The sequence below is a fragment of the Jaculus jaculus genome, chromosome 11, assembly GCF_020740685.1.
Source record: "Jaculus jaculus isolate mJacJac1 chromosome 11, mJacJac1.mat.Y.cur, whole genome shotgun sequence".
NCBI classification, from domain to species: domain Eukaryota; kingdom Metazoa; phylum Chordata; class Mammalia; order Rodentia; family Dipodidae; genus Jaculus; species Jaculus jaculus.
This window is the reverse complement of record NC_059112.1, coordinates 27,708,362-27,726,256: the sequence shown is the minus strand read 5'-3', so window position 1 is coordinate 27,726,256 and position 17,895 is coordinate 27,708,362. Positions and strand designations below refer to the sequence as shown.

The 17,895-nt window shown below is 39.5% G+C and overlaps 1 protein-coding gene across 1 annotated transcript in view; it reads left to right on the top strand.

Moving 5' to 3' along the window:
- Nucleotides 1-17,895, top strand: part of Nwd2 (NACHT and WD repeat domain containing 2) — a 180,044-nt gene that overhangs the window by 75,607 nt on the left and 86,542 nt on the right. The window lies entirely within an intron of this gene.

Here is a 17,895-nt window from a genome sequence, read left to right as displayed (position 1 = left end):
TTAGAGTATCTGTCTTGTGCTGGCTGTGTAATGAATGCTGGTTAATTGAAATGAGTATGAGTTTCAGTTATGAATTTGAGCAGTGATGTACACAAGAAAAAGACCTCATATATGTAATTTTTAATTTTCTACTAAACACACTTTATTTTATGTATTTTTATTTTACTTACTCATTTTGAGAAAGTGAGAGACAAAGATAAAGAGACAGGGAGAGAGAGAGAGGGAGAGAATGGATGCACCAGGGCCTCTGGCCACTGCAAACAAACTCCAGATGCATGCACCCCCTTGTGCATCTGGCTTATGTGGGTACTGGGGAATTGAACCTGGATTTTCAGGCTTCATAGGCAAGTGCCTTAACTGCTAAGCCATCCCTCGTGCCCCTATATTTTTTTATTTTTATTTATCTTTTATTTATCCATGTTGAGAGAGACAGAGAGAGGCAGATAGAGAGAACAGGCACATTTTATAAAATAAAATGAAAAATAAAATGAAATGAGTAAAATGTATTTACTGTTATACTTTAAGTCAGTTTATCCAAAATATATAAAGAATATAAAAATTATCCATGAAAGCTGGGCGTGGTGGTGCACGTCTTTAATCCCAGCACTCGGGAGGTAGAGGTAGGAGGATCGCCTTGAGTTTCAGGCCACCCTGAGACTACATAGTGAATTCCAGGTCAGCCTGGACCACAGTGAGACCCTACCTTGAAAAACCAAAAAAAAAAAAAAAAAAAGAATATATATATATATATATATATATATATATATATATATATATGTATACACACACACACACACACACACACACATGTATGTATGTATGTATATCCATGAGCTGTTTTTAATCTTGTTTTCATTCTAAATTTCAAAGTCCAGTATATAATTTACACTAAAGCACTTCCCATTTGCATTGGCCTCATATCAGGCACTAGACAGCTGAGTACAGCCAGTGGCTCTGGCTGGACAGTCAGTGCAGATCCAGATGGCATTGAGAGCCTGGTGGAGTCACCCTGGCAGCAGAGAGCCTGAATGCCTGGAGACAGAATTCCAGATGAAAGCAACAAAGACCATAACTGGTGGAGCTGTAGCAGAAGAAATGAAGTTCATTTATGTAACTAATCCAGAAAAATACTAAGAAAATTATCATCCCTTAGCCAAAATAGTAGATTTCCAATTTTTTTTTTTTGTTATTTTTGGACATTTAACTAATTGGATGCATCACGTGAAGTGGCGAGTGTAGTCACAGCTGTTAAACGTGCTGTGGTATGATTTCTTAGTAGTTACATATGCGGCCATAGGACTGAAGCTTAGTCAGCCATTCCCTTGCTGGATTGACGCTTGAAGTGATTTGAAATCAAGACAGGAGCATGACAGATGCTCTAGCCCCTTTAATCTCTAAGTCTTAAATTAACAGCCTTCATCTTGCTGGTTATCATTTGTGACGTTTTACTAAGATAGCTTTCAGAAGGAATCCCCCCACCCCATGCCTTTGTGTATGTATAACAATGTGGACTCCCGGTGAGAATTCCTCCTGTGCACTGGATTCAGCCCTTCTTCACTCTGACAAGCCAGCTGGCATCCCAGACGTGTCGGGAAATAAGAAGGAAACCAGTTTCTACCAGCACCTAGATCTTGCCGTTTACTTGTTTCCCATCTCAGAATGACATTATGATGACACCCAAAGGCTCAGAACCAGATATGCATCCTGGGTGAAGGTTCCACCCCTCCACATTGCCTCAACCTGTCATTCAGCATTAACCCCCTTTAAGCTCTTGTCTCTGAGGAGTCAGCCTTGACCAGCTTCCACAGCAACCTCCCCTCCATGTTTCATGAGGACAATTTTTTTAATTTATTTATTTATGTTTGGAATGTTGGTATGTTCAAGTCAGAACACATCTTTCTTCCACTTTGCCTGGTTACTACCATTCCCCAGTCCTCAGGAGGGCTGGCTCATCAAAGTCAGTTAATTCCTCCATCCTTTACAACCTCACTCCAAGCCGCTGCTGCTCCCTTCTGCTCATCTGCCACTGGGCTTCCTCGATGCTTGCCTCTTCTTTCCATCTCACAAGTCAGGCTCTGCTTGGTCTCCATTGTTTAAGCAACCTTTTGCTGACCTCTGTGCCCTTGCCATTTTGTTTTCTTATCTAGATGGTACACCGCGTCGCAAACAATCTTCCCCGAAACAGTCCTCACTAGATTCACTGATTCTCAGATGCATGGCTTTTTATATGTTTTTATACATCTGAAATTAGTCTTCAAGACACAAATAGGCGGTGTGACACACTATGTAACTGGAAGCACGTTTTCTTTATACCGATATGTACAATGTTGGAGCTGCCTGACCTGATGCTATGAATGTGGCTTGTTCCACCATTCACAAAGTGCACAGATTTTTCTGTTATACATACCAAGGTTCAGATCCTGATTCTGCAAAGTGCCAGTCCTATCACTGCTTTACAGACACTTCCTCCATAAAATGAATGGGTTGGTGAATATCTTCTGGGTAGTTGTGATGATGTGAAAGGACACCAAGTGCCTAGCCCAGGGATGGTGCTCGAACAGTGTTGGTTTCCTCATCTTTCACCTTAATTCTTTCTCCTCATCAGGAACCTAGTATAGAGACATGACTTGTGCATGTTTCTCCCAGCTCTCTGAGTGTCATAAAAAAAAAAATCTCTGATCTAGTTGTTCCAAGGCATCTGTTTCTCTGAGGGGTGTTGAGTGTCTGGAACACAAGAAATGTGAATGGAGATAATATTGAGGAATTATTTATTAATTCACACATAAGATGGGATTTTGCAGCAAGACCAAACCTGGAAGGTCACATGTGATTTTCTGTACTGCTATGACAGAATTCCTAACTAACCTACAAAAATTAGAAGTGTTGTTTCCTCACAGTTTCATAGTCTCAAAAGCCACAATCCATGTGCCAGAATATTTACTTTCTTTTTATGGATTACATTAATATATGAACATACTGTAGTTTGATCATAATCCCATCCCATTATGCTCTTTTGTCCTCTGCCCCCTGTCCCCATTCCACTGAGGACCCTTCCCTTTCTAGGTAATCCTTCCTCTTTTGTTGTCTTATTGCTTTTGTTCTCCTCTGTCCTCTATGTCAAAATATTGATGGGCTCAGAACAGTGCAGGTCTTGTGGGAGGGGGTATCCATAACAACTGTAGGGTCATAAATGCATCAGTCAGTTTATGATGGGAGGACAGTGCCCTAAAGTACTTCTTCACACCCTATGGCTCTTACATTCTTCCCAGCTCCTCATCTGTAATGTTCCCTGAGCCTTTAAGAATATTATGGATATCTTGTTTAGTATCGCACCCTTGATAGACTCTTATTTTCAGCTTTGATGGGTTTTGAGTCTCCTCGATGTCTACTGCCATCTCCAAAGGGAAGGTCCGATGGCTAGCAATGAAAGCAGGTCTCATATTTATTCTGACACCTCCTCTGCAATGTTCCCTGAGCTCTAATGGGTGTGACAGATATGATTCATCCACTGCACTAGGTCTTTTATTTTTATCATTTTAATGAGTCTTGGGTCTCCCCAGTATACACTACTATCTGTAAAGTTTCTCTTACCAAAAGCAAGAACGGAATAATCAAAGGGAATAAGCATATATATATATATATATATATATATATATATATATATATATATATATATATATTCAAAAGGCTTTTGGTGGGCAAAATGTCACCATTTAGCCAAAGAATAGTGACCACCTCCTTCTAAAGTCTATGACCTTCTAAACCAGAGGCTTCTGGTGAGGGTCCAGTCTCTGTCTCCAGCATGGCACTTTGAACACGGTACCATTGGGAAGGGGGGTACACTTATGTCCTCAATGGTGGACCATGAATGGCAAATGGAAATCCTCCCTCTGCCAGTCTCCTTTAAAAGAAAACATCATTATTTGGGCTGGAGAGATCACTTAGCAGTTAAGGCACTTGCCTACAAAGCCAAAGGATCCAGGTTCAATTCCCCAGGACCCATGTTAGCCAGATGCATAAGGGGGTACACACATCTGAAGTTTGTTTGTGGTGGCTGGAGGCCCTGGGCGTGCCCATTCTCCCTCTCTCTCTTTCTCTCTCTCCCTCTCTCTCTCCCTCTCTCTCTCTCTCTCTCTCTCTCTTAAATAAATAAATAATAAAAATGAAATATTTCAAAAAAAGAAAAAGAAAACATCATTATTCTATTCATGAAGTTGAGCTCAACCTCCCAACAATGTCACATTGGTTGACAGGTTTTCAACACATGAACTAGATGCTAGATACTCAAAGGATATTTTCCAAATTTGTCTTTGGTGATTCCATCAGTCATGTAAAACTCAACCCCTGGAGATCTAGTCTGTAGAGCAATAGGTAGAGTTTTTGTTTTCTTTTGAGAAACGTGGGATAGCCAGGTGCTACTCCACGTTTCCCATAAGAGAAACAAGTGTGTTAAAAAAAATTAGATCAAAGATTTTCTATGATACTCAAAAATCCAAAATAAAAATGCACAAGTCATTTCTCTGCATTACAATGGTAGAAGGAGGTTGGTGCAGAGTTCAGTAGACCTGCTTCTCTCCTGTGAGCTGTGCTTCAGAAGAGAGAAGAAGGGTTAGATAAGTGAAAGTAAACATAGAAGTAACATTAAAGGAAGCCTAATGTGCTTCCTATGTCAGACTCGAGAAAGAAATCAGCTTCCTGCATCCTGTACCCCTGCCCAGCAGCACATGGCTACATGTGTGTCACAGCAGCCAGAGGTGTAAGTGTGCAAAGCTGCCCTCAGCTGCTGATTCCCTATCCATGGAGTTGAGAACCTATGTTGATTCTTTGGGCATGGAGTTGAGAACCTCTGTCAATTCTCTGGGCACACAGAAGAGCTGGGTGGATAAAGTGAGCTGATGGAGCATGATCAAAAGCTTGAGGACTCTGCATCCTGGGAAAGAGAAATAAGGCTGGATAGCTGCAGGACACTGACTCTGACCAGGCTGAGAGGGAAAGGCCAGTCCACAGGCTGCACATGCCCCAACCCAGCCCTGACAGTCAACCAAACAAACACACACTAGGCCTCCACCACAGGTTGTGCTCAAGAACTGATATGGTCCCCATGCCACTCAGGATGTGAGGCCATCTGGGAGTCATCGCAGTGGGGAATGGAAAAGCCTAGAGGTGGCATCTTGGGAATAAGCACAATAAGCACTCTATGAAAACATAATTCTGAAATATGTTTCAAATAAAACAAAAAATAAATCTTTATCTTGCTTAGTTGAGGATGGACACTTGGGCAGGAAACCTAGTTTTAGACAAAATAATGAAGCTACACCCTCTGTGCACATCAGAGTTACAGGTTAAATTAAGTTTTATGGATGTGGAATTAGCTTGGCCTACAGAGCTGATGTCACTCGTTGTCACATTGAAGGCTCATCACAGCTTGCGCCCAGTGCTGTTCTTCCACTGTCTCTAAATTCTCTCGCCACAGCCCTCCTGTTCTGACAAGCTGAGTGTCTTCTGTCAATATTGTGTTTCAGTTTTCCCCCTCCCAACTTCCTGCCTGCTCAGGAAGCTCAAAATGCATTGACTCAAGTTACCAAAACACTTTTACTTGCTTCATAACCGACGTAGTCTGTCCTGATGCCCCTGGTCCTCCGTTCACGTTGTCATCTAACCGCTCTTCTTCATCCTCTGTTCATCTGGTGGCTGGTTCTGTCTACGAGAAAATGTGCACCTCTTCGTTGAAATACCTCATTGCACCCAGGCCACCAGGGGTCCAACCTGTTTTGTCACTTCACATTACCGACCTGCCCGTCAAAGTCTGCACGGGTCTTACCAAGTTGACATTGTCTACAAGTATTGCAAACACGTTACCCCATCATCCACCATCCATACAGGTGAGCCAGGTTATTAAAGGGGATAAGAATATGAATAGGCTTGATAGCAGAAAAGGGACAAGGAAAGCATTCACTCATGACCTTCATTGTCCCAACTGAATCATAAATACCAGCTCGTAATTTCCCACAGCACGGGGTGGCTCTTCTGCAAGTCTTACGCCTGGTTTCCCAGGACCATATCACTCCTTCTTTACTTGGTGCTCATGGGCCATCTTCTTCTTCGCATTTCTCCCAAGTATACAGTGGCAACACTGTGGGAAGAATCAGAAGATACTGGAGAAGCTGTGCTTAGCTGAGCATTGATTTCTGCTAAAATGTGATTTCCTGATTATCCCAAGCAATGGACATCACCTGTGAGAACTAGCCCTTCAATAAGCAGAGTGAAAAATGGTCCCCATTTTCAGGTGACACTAAGATATTTTCAAGTGTCTCAACTGAATACAGTGACCACACCCTTCTGCAAAATCTGATCACAAATTAGCTATTTTTGCCATTCCCACATTTTTTTTTCATTTTTAGGAGAAAACTAGGAGTATTGTAAATGTGCTTAAAGAATCAAAAGCCCATTCACAGAAGGGAGTGTGTCTGTTTATAATTAAGTAAAGACCCCGTGAGAAGTAGCCTGAACCCAGTTTTCTTACCTACAAAGTAGAACATTTCTTCTACCTGATCTTGGTATTCTTCTAACTCATAAATTTAGGACACCATGACCTTGCCATGGACACATAAGCAGGACACATCACCTTTCAGTCTTTGCAGCACTGTCCTGGGTGTCAAAAGGGGCATTCGGGGCTGGAGAGATGGCTTAGTGGTTAAGGCACTTGTCTGCAAAGCCAAGGACCCAAGTTCAATTCTTCATGACCCTCATAAGCCAGATGCACAAGGTGGTGCATGCATCTGGAGTTCCTCTGCAATGGCTGGAGGCCCTAGTGGGCCCATCCTTCTCTCTCTCTCTCTCTCTCTCTCTCTCTCTCATAAATAAATAACAATATTTTTTTAATTTAAAAATATGGACTTCCAACCATGTCTGGTGAAGAATCTCCTTTGTGGCTATCTTTAAAGGTTAGACAGATCCATCATCTCCTCAGTGCCACCTGCCCCAGGCCTGCAGGACAGACTTAAGTGTTTGGTCACCCAAACTCTATATAAGTATCCTTGGCATTTATTGAGGCCCTGCTGTGCCTCAGGCAGAGCTGTGACTGCAGTGGGCGCCACAGTGCAGATCAGTCTCTGCCCTAATGGAGGTTGGTGTCTTGCAGAGCCAGCAGTGGCCTCAACAGTGCTTGCTGTCAAGCAGATAACAGGCGCTCTAGACATGTGTCTTAGGGATGGAGGGCAGTGCTCATCCTGAGTAAAGCCATCTGGGCAGCCTGTAGCAGATCCAGTGTCTCTGCAGAATGCTGATGGTAAAGGGAGATGGCCAGGTAGAAAAGTAGTCCATGCAGAAAGAATGCATTCTCGTGGGCAAATTTGGAGAACTATAAGATTTATGTAGAATTGATATATGCAAAAGAATTATTCTATGTGCTGTGTGCTTATTGGATTGATCTCTTGCTCTGGACCTAGGACATAAATCCTACCATCGTCATTGCATTAGACAAGGAAATTAAAAATACAGATGTAAATGACCGCTTTATCCTGCTATGGATAAGAGGCAAAGTCAGGATTTTTTGAAGGGTTTTTTTGTGCTATTTATTTATTTATTTATTTGAGAGGGTGGGGAGAGAGAGTGAGTGAGAGAATGGGCATGCCAGGGCCTCCAGCCACTGCCAATGAACTTCAGACACATATGCCACCTTGTACATCTGGCCGATGTGGGTTCTGGGGAATTGAACCTGGGTCTTTTGGCTTTGCAAGCAAGTGCCTTAACCACTAAGCAATCTCTCCAGCCCTAGAGCAGGGATTTTAACCAGTCAGGAAGCTTAACACCAGCAACACATCCTCGCTCATTGCAACAAACTAGCTGCCACATCCTCACATTGGCAGAAATGTGTATATGCACATTTCTAGGTATGCACACATAGAAAGGGTTGTGAAATAGTGGTAATAGCCCAGGTTCAAATCCTACCTTGGTAGCTGTGAGTAAATAACTTTTCTGTGCCTTAGCTTCTCTTTGGTAAAGCAGCAGTAATTGTTCTACTTCTCCAGTTTAATGTGTAAACGAGTTGTTCTAGGTAGTGATTGGCAATTATGGTTTGGCTGTAACAGGTTTCCCACGGGATCATGTACCTGAACCCGTGGTCCCAGCTGGGACAGCTGTTTGGGGAGCTTGTGGAACCTGTGGGAAGTGGGACGGAGGACCTGAGCCACTGGGAGTAGGCCATGAGAGCTACAGCTTAGCCCTTGCTCTGGTCTCCTCTCTCTGCTTCCTGATGGGTGCCTGTGAGCCAAAGGCCCTGAAATCGCCCTCTGTCACCAAGGGGCACCCACTCCCAGTGCCATGTTTTCCCCACCATAAAAGACTGTATCTCCTAGAATGTGAACCCCAAGAAAATTCTCCTCCCTTCAGTTGTTTCTGTCAGGTATTCTGTCAAAGTGGTGAGAAAAGCAGCTAGTAGACCGTGTAAAGGGAAGCTTCCTACAGTGATTGGATTTGCAATTTGGGGGGAAGAAAAAGCCATCTGCAGCGTGGTGAGCAGGCTAGCTAACACAAGAATTACAAGCAAGGAGATAAGGCAGGGACTTTCAAAGTGATGCAGGTAGGTTGTGGAAATCCCAGTGACAGGAGTGGAGCCAACCCTGCGTTTGCCCAGGTGCAGTGTTTGGAGTCGGGGATCATGTCACTGAGGGAGGCTGGTACCCACTTCTAGCCAGGTTAATGTCCCTTACTCCAACAGTAAGCTCTGCCAGCCCAGATATAGCTCCACTGCTCAGCAGTTCCTATCTTACTTCTCTTTCTCCGACCTCAAAAACTAATGGTCCCTTCTCTCTTGACCCAGAAGTTTTGGTGGACACAGATTTCACATGAATTCAAGTTGAGTTCTTCTGCCCACAGATACTTGTTAAAGCTATCCCAAGGCTCTGTCACTCAGGACATGAGTGGTTAGTTTCTTCATGAGACTTGGGAGGAAGCAGCGTCTGACTTCATATTCGTGGACTCTTTCCTCCTGATGATCATAGACACAAGCCAATGGTCAAAGCAGGCTTGGCTTAGGACCTGCTTTTCTTAAATTACCTATTTTGGTCATTCGCCCATGTAACCCTTGGTCATATATCTCATAACCAAAAACGTAATTACATGTGATACAAATTCAGTATTTGTAGTAGTCCTAGTGAAAGTGTAACCACTGGTGATAAGAACCTAGACACTGTCTTGTGATTAATGCATCTGTGACAGGTCATTCAATGCAGAGAGAGAACTCACAGGTACATAACCTATCACTTACCATTGCTAAACAATGCTGTGCAAACCTAGCCTGAGTTTCAAACTCTTTTCTACTTTCTTCTGTGAGATGAACATTCTGGAAATGGGACACAGATATTAAAATGAATTCCAGTGAATGTTGTCTTCCCTGTTGTGACCTTAGGAAGCTCTGTCTTTAACAAAATAATGTTGATACTGTTCAAAACTTTCTAACCTATGTGTTCTTTTGAATATTTAGTGGTAGAAAATACTGACCTATTTAGGAGTAGCTTTTTTGAGAATAGGTATTTTTAAATTTTAGATAGGTTTTAGTTAACCTACAAAATAATGGGTATCGTTACCTATTCATGCAAGTATATTATTGTGCTTTGCCCATATTCGCCCTCAGCTACACCCCCTCACTGCTCCTCCCCACATTTTGCTAGTCCCCTTCCCCCCTCAAAGTGCCCCTCCTTACATTGTCACGTCATACATTTATATTGTCTAATCCACATTCTACCTATGGGAAGGCACAATCAGTGTCTTCTCTTCCCGCATTACCTTCTTCAATCCCCCCTCAGTTCCCATCCCTTTCTTCCTTTCCATAGTTCCCTTATATGTTCATGCACTAGATTATAGGTGGATAGATAGATGATAGATAGAAAAAATAGAGTATAAGTATATTGACAATTAGATAGTAGATTCTAGGTAGATAAGATAGATTAAAGATTATTAACAGGTAAAAATCAAGTGATGGATTTAAAGATGATAGATAAGTATTTAATAGTAGATAATAGATGGTAGATGGTAGATAAATAATAGGTTATAGATAGATGATTACGCTAGATTAGATAGACAGCTGACAGATTCAGCATATGAGGGAAAATGAGATAATTGGCTTTCTCCATCTGGCTTGTTTGGCTGAGCATAATGATCTCTAATTGTACCTACTTTCCTGAAAACAATATAATTTCATTTTTGTGGCTGCATAAAACTTCATTCTCACTCTCTCCCTCTGTGTGTGGGGGCTATGTGGGGGGTGTGATATGTATAATTTTCTTTATCCCCCATTCATCTGTGTGTGGACGTCCCAGTTGGTTCCACATCTTATTTATAGTGAACGATGCTATAATAAACATGCATGTTCAGGTATCTCAGGTCTGCTACCAGGCTGGTATAGCTAGATCATATGGGAGTTCTGTTTTTAATTTTTAAGGAACCTCCCTATAGAATTCCATAGTGGCTGCACCAGTTTATGTTCCCATCAACAGAGATAAGCGTTCCTCCTTTCTTGTACCCTTGCCAGCTTTTCTCATGTATTCTCTTTATGGTAGCCACTCTGACTGGGGTGATAGAACTTCAGTATAGTTTTAACTTACATTTCCTCAATGACTAAGAATGTTGAACTTTTCATATGTTTATCAACCATCTGTATTTCTCTTTTGAGAACTATCTGTTCACTTCATTTACCCATTGACTGGTTGGATGATTTGTGGGGTTTAGTGTTTTAATTTCTTAGTTCTTTGTAGATTTTAGACGTCCCCTGTCAGAGACATAACTGGCAAAGATTTCTCTCCCATTCTGTAGGCTGCCTCATCTCTCTGCTGTTTGTTTCCTTTGCTAAGCAAAAGCTTTTTGATTTCACGAAATCTCATTTGTCAAATTTCATAATTGTTTCCTAAGTTATTGGAGTCTGTAAAACATGATCTCTACAAACCATGTGTTACATATGTAGAGGCCAGGAAAGATAGAGCATTTCCATTTTTTAATACAAACTAAGCTCAGTTCTAAAGGGGCGAGGATGTGTGTAAAGGGAGATGTTCCTAAAGAGGAATTGTTAGGAGCAATGCAGAGTCATTGGATGTGTGTGGGGCTCTATGATAACAACCAGGAGGAGCCTTTGTTTCAGTATTGAGTTTGTTTTGGAAACTGTATATTATCTCTCACTTTCATGTTTAATATTTAGATAGTGTTGTATACTGGGGAAAGTTTTCAAAATAAAACGTGTTGGTAAATATCTAGTCAAAAACTCTTTCCAAAGAAATGATAGCATTAGGTCCTTATGAGTTTAAGTTTTATTGTTCTCGTTTGTGGGGACGTGGTACTTGGTGAAGCATTAGGTCATTAATAGTTTCCTGCAAGCCACTTGGCTGTTAGGGGACCCTGGTGTTCAAATGAACCCTATCTTATTACAAGGGGCAGGATTGTCTAGGGCTTTGCTGACTGGTTATTTTGTTTTCAGATCAACTGAGTACATTATGATTAGCATGATTTATTATACAAATGAAATGGTTTTAAGTTTAAAAAAAGATTTAAAAAAATCAAATTACTTTCTTGAGCTTTTATACTTAAATGATGAAATAAATAAAGTCACATTAAATGTGCTGTCAACAAGTTATTATTCCAATAAATACTCAATTAGATTTCCAGCCTCTGCAGTGCCTGGACATTAAGCTAAAAGCTAAACTTAATTTGGTAAGTACATAATAAATCTTGTCTTGTTGAGCACTTTAAGCTCCAAGTGGTTTTAACCAGATATCGATCATATAGATGTATGGCATAGCTGTTGGCCCAGTGTCGTTTCTCTCTTTTTTTTTTTTTTTAATTGCATATGTTGGATGTTTTGTTTATTTCCTCTTTGTCTTCACTATTGCTTGGTTTTATCTTCTTTCATCATTTTTGGTCCATAAAGACATATGGTAACAGTTTAATGGAGAAAAGTTGGAGGCAGGAGAACATTCAAGCAACGCTGCTAGAGTAAAAATTCATGGAGTTTATGAAGGCCTAAGAGAAGGCAGTGCTGAGCCAACCATGGGGAACAGTGGGTGGCAAACACTATGAGGAAATACAAAGTGTTGAGTAAATCACATGATACTTTGCTTTTTGAAATATATAGAATGGTTGAAAATTAAAACCCTTGATTGAATAGACTGAATTTTTACCCTGATCATTTGATCTAGACTTGGTTAGATCTTACTGTTCACCTCTTAATGTAGTAGTTACTTGATTTAAACATATATTGTTCTTGCACTCAAGTCGACTATGAGCAGGGAATATAAAGCCAGTAGAAAATTGCAATGCAAATAGATGTACAAAAAAATCATTTTTAAATAACTTTATTGAAATATAATCCAATTCACATGCCCTTAAATTCACCCATTTAAAATGTACAACTTAATGAGGTTTTATTTAGGTCTTCACAGTTGTGTGGCAGTTAGGAAAATCAATTTTAGGACATTTGTAAAACTCTCCCCAAAATACCCTGTGCTCATTATGCATCACTCCTTGCCCTCTCTCCCCACTTCCTCCACTGGCCCTAAGCAGTCATGGTTTTGCTTTCTGACTCTGTATAGCTGCCTGTTCAGGAAAGCTTGTATAAATGGAGGCAGGCAACATGAGGTACTTTCTTTCAATTAATGTTTTCAAGGTACAGCCATGTTGTTCTTCTCTTTATTTATTTACTTATTATTTGTATGTGTATATAGATGGATGTATGTGGGTATGAATATGCATGTGCATGCCATGGCATGTGTGTGGAGATCAGAGGACAATCTCAAAGTGTCTGTTCTCCTCTTCCACCTTCTTTGAAACAAGGTCTTTTGCTGCTACCAACAAACACTAGTCTAGCTGGCCTATGAGCTTTTCAATCTCTTAGCTCTGCCTCCCATTATCATATGTATTTTATTCCTTGAAAAATTACCCTAGATAGAATGTCAAGTACAGTATTAAGTAGAAGTAGTGAGATTTGATGCCTTTCTCTCATTTCTAATATTAAGAAGAAATACTCTGGGTTTTCTCCATTAAGCATTATACTAACTGTGTTTTTTCTTAAATGTTTTTAATCAGGCTGAGGAAGTTTATATCTATTCCTATGATTTTAAACATTTGTATCATGAAAGGGGGTTAAATTTCATCTTTTTTTTTCTTCTGTGTCTATTGACATGGTCTCACAGGTTTTTGTCCTTCTATCCTGTTGATAACTGATTTTTCTGGTGCTTTAACCAACTTTGCATTCCAGATAAATCTCAACTGTGTTGTATAATCATTTTGTGCAAATAGATCAAACTTTCTAACATTATGTTGATAATATCTGTTTTATGTTCATAAGAAGTATTGACATATAATTTTCTTAGGGTGATTTTGTCTATTTTTTTGTACCAGAACCATAATGGATTCAGAATGCTTTAGAAAGGGTCTCCTTTTCTTTAAACTTTTGCAAGTGTTTGTTAAGACTTAGTACTATTCTTTGAATGTTTGGTAGAAATTACTAGTGCATCCATCTGGCACTGGAAATGTTATTTCATGAATATTTCATCCTTTTCTTAAACATGTCTTTATATTGTGTGTTTTGTCTTGAATCACCCTGCTAATTTGGGTCTCTTTGGCAACTTCTCATTTCATCTAAGTTACCTAGTTCATTAGCATAGAGCTAATTATTTCTGGTATATTCTTTTAAAATTAACATTTTAAGGTGAAAAGATGAACTTCAGCTCCAATTTTAGTGATTCATGTCTTCATTATTGTCATTATAATTCTAGCTTCAGTTTTGTTTATTTTTTTAATCATTTCAAAGAATTTTTTTGTTTTGTTGGTTTTCTCTATTTTTATGTTTCCTTAACTTCCACAGTAATCTCTTATTTCCTTCTTTATGCTTTGTTAGATTATTCTTGCTTACTATTCTTGTCTGGCATCTGAAAGTAAAAGTTAACTCACTGATTTGAGATTATTTTCATGATTCTTTGTAGCTCTCAGTTTTCCTCTCAGAGCTACTTTAGCTGTAGCCTTTAAGTTTTGCTAGGTTATATCTTCACTTTCATTCATCTGAGTATTATTTTATTCCCCCTTGTTTTATCTCTTTAACCTATTAGTTATTTATATTACTTCTCAAATTTATGTATTTATCAATTTCTTTGTATTATCCATTTATAATTTCATTTTCTATGTCCAGAGAACATATTCTATCATGGGTGTTCAAACTTTGGATGTTATAACATGCCATTATCATCTACAAATTCTTAGCTGCCCTGGATACATGAACCTCATGATCCATGAGTTAGACATATCACATATGGTTAAAATCCACTTAAGCTTATAAAGACTTGTTTTATAAATGCGTTTATGTTCCATCCTAGAGAATATAATATGTGTACCTGAAAAAAATCATACTCCACTATTGCTGAGTAGATTATTGTAGATACATGTTAGATCTGGTGGTTGTGTTGTCAAGTCTTCCAGGTGTTTTTGTTTTGTTTTGTTTTGTCTCCTTTTTCATCTTGTTTCTGGTTGTCTGTGTCTTTACTGAATGTAGGATATTCAACTCTTCAACTATTGTAGTTCAATTATCTGTTTCTGTCTTAATTTCTATGCTTTGTGTATTTGGGGTCTCTGCTATTAGTTGCAGATACATTTATAATTGTCATATATTCTTAATGGATTAACACATATCTAATTACATCAAATTGCTCTTACTTCTAGTTATATTTTCTGCTTTATAATCTGTTTCCTGATCTCTTTAAGCTATTCAGATTTCTTATGGTTGCTGTGTGCATGCTGTATCTTTTCTATGCTTGTAATTTGATCTGACTTATATATTTAATCTCTAGACATCATTTTACCTATATGAATTATTTAGTCCATTTACATTAAGCAGTATTATTAATATAGTTTCATTTATATCCATCATTATACTTTTTAATCTGCATATCTCCTGTCTTTTGTGCTCTACTTTTCCTTTTCCATCTCTTTGTTGTCATAATAAGTGAGCATTGTCCAGTGTAGCATTTTAATTCCTTTAACAATTTTCTCACTATTTTGATATATTTTGAGTAGTTATTTTATGGCATGTATATCTTAATTTATTGAATCTACTTATGATTTATACTAACTAAATTCACTTTACAAAATTGACTCTTCTATAGCTCTCTTCCCTTACCCCTTGTTGTGCTCTTGTTATTATATATGTCACTTCTATATCTGTTAAAGTTCAGTGGTTCACTGTTAAAATTATTTTAAATAATATATGTTTGGGAATGCTAAATGATTGGCTTTTATTTTACTTTTTTCTTTTTGTCTGTGGCATTTTAAACATGATTTTTTTGTTGTTGATTCCTGTTGCAGTCCAGTTCGCATTGCTGGTAGAAATCACCCAACCAAGAGCAGCTTCTGGGAAAAAGAGTTTTATTTTGGCTTACAGGCTCGAGGGGAAACTCCACGATGGCAGGGGAAAACGATGGCATGAGCAGAGGGTGGACATCACCCCCTGGCCAATATAAGGTGGACCATAGCAACAGGAGAGTGTGCCAAACACTGGCATGGGGAAACTGGCTATAAAGCCCTTAAGCCCGCCCCCAACAATACACTCCCTCCAGGAGGCATTAATTCCCAAATCTCCATCAGCTGGGAACCTAGCATTCAGAATACCTAAGTTTATGGGGGACACCTGAATCAAACCACCACAATTCCCATCCCCTCTCCTATCCCCTCCTCTCCGCACCTACCTTCCAATGCCCTACCCCCTTGCATTTTCCTTCCTTCTGAGGAGATCAGGGGCATTCAGGGTGGTGTGACCATAGATGTTTTCCTTTCTTCTGTTCACATGTCACATGTATCCTTTTATTCTACTGGCATCTAGCAGCTCATCTCTCTATTCACTTTTGGCTAAATGATGAAATTTTCAAGATAATGCATATTTTTAAACAGCTATGAACAACCTAGCTTCCACTGTATTACCCTTCACATTTTCCATTTATTTTTTGCTTTGAGTAAGACCTTCCTCAATATTTATGTACTGTGTAGCAAGAAGATGCATTTGGAGAAATGTGTTGCTAGAAAATGTCATCATTTTGAGCACATAGGCTATTATTCACATAATCTAAGATAGCTATGTATCACCAGGTGATAATATGCAGCCAGACTTGTAATCTGTCATTGACTAAAGTATAGTCATATAATGACATAATATAATATTCTGTCAGTGACTGAGATACAGTCATACAATAACATAATTGTTGTAGCCAGGTTCACACTGCTGGCAGAAATCACCTGACCAAGTGCAGCTTGTGGGAAAAAAAAAAAAAAAAGTTTATTTTGGCTTACAGACTTAAGGGGAAGTTCCATGATGGCAGGGGAAAACGATGGCTTGAGCAGAGAGTGGACATCGCCCCCTGGCCAACATGAGGTAGACAACAGGAACAAGAGAGTGTGCCAAACACTTGCAAGGGGAAACTGACTATAACATCCATAAGCCCACTCCCAACAATACACTTCCTTCAGGAGGTATTAATTCCCAAATCTCCATTAGCTGGGAACCTAACATTCAGATCACCTAAGTTTATGGGAGACACCTGAATCAAACCACCACAATAAAAATCTATAATTGACTGAAATACTGTCATATAACAACATAATATAATAATCTGTCATTGACTGAAATACAGCCATATAGTGCCTTACTTCACATGCAAATAGTGTCTTCCAAAAACATGAGTCATAGAGGTCTGAGTGTGGTTTTGATATTGTGCATGGCATAACCAGGAGTACCATTCACCTTGCAAAAGATTGGTATGTTGATTTTGACAGTCTATCAGGTGATGGCTAAAAATATCCTGTTTTAACTATTTTCATATGTTTTAACTTTTCTAGTAGCTAAAACATGATATCTAACAGCTGACTATACTCCCAAAGCTTCCCAAATCAGGGCTTATAGTTTCAAATATAATAAAACTCACAGAATGGGCCACAAGAATATTTTGAACGACGCTATTATAGATCTATCAAGCCTCTGAAAATCCCATAGCAAGTAGTGAAGCACCTGGTATAAATCCGGGTGGGTTGTCCAGCCAAGAAGCTGGAAGGACACAGAGTCCCTGGGCCCCAGAAGAGACCCACCTTGGGCTTCTTCTCACAGAAAAATTGGCAAGTAGCAAGGAAGGAAGGAAGGAAAGCTTCTTATTCATGCTATGGAAAACAAGAGAAGAAAACAGAATCTCTTCAAAACTGTGCCTGGAAACATTTAACTTTATGCAGACAGGACTTGAGTCAAGTCAGGGGACCATCTTGCTCCCCGTAGCATTTTTCGAAGAATCTGCTTCCAGAAGTTTTCCCACTTGCAGAATCTTCTCCAGTAGTCTTTGAAGTCTGGAAGATAGAGGGCCCTATTATCCCCACTTCTCAGTCAGGCACCTTTCTCTGTTCTCTAGTAAGATTCTTCAGATGTATATTAATGAAAGCTACACTGCTCACAGATAAGACAGGCATAGTCAAATTACCTATGTCCGTTAGATAAAGGATGATATTGACTTAGGCTTTGGATTTCTTTTTCTTTTTATGGAAATGGAAATGTTTGACTTCACATCAGTATACCAATACCTACTATGATGTCCCTTCTTTTTTAATATTTTATTTTTATTTATTTATTTGAGAGAGAGAGAGAATGGGCATGCCAGGGCCTCTGGAAGCTGCAAATGAACTCCAGATGCCTTCACTGCTTTGTGCATCTGGCTCATGTGGGTCCTGGGAAATCAAACCTGGGTCCTTTGGCTTTGCAGGCAAATGCCTTAACCACTAAGCCATCTCTCCAGCCCTGATGTTCCTTCTTATCTTAAAGCATACAGGAACATATTACACTGTGATTTAATTGTTATAAGTAATGTGTCAAATTTATCCCAACTG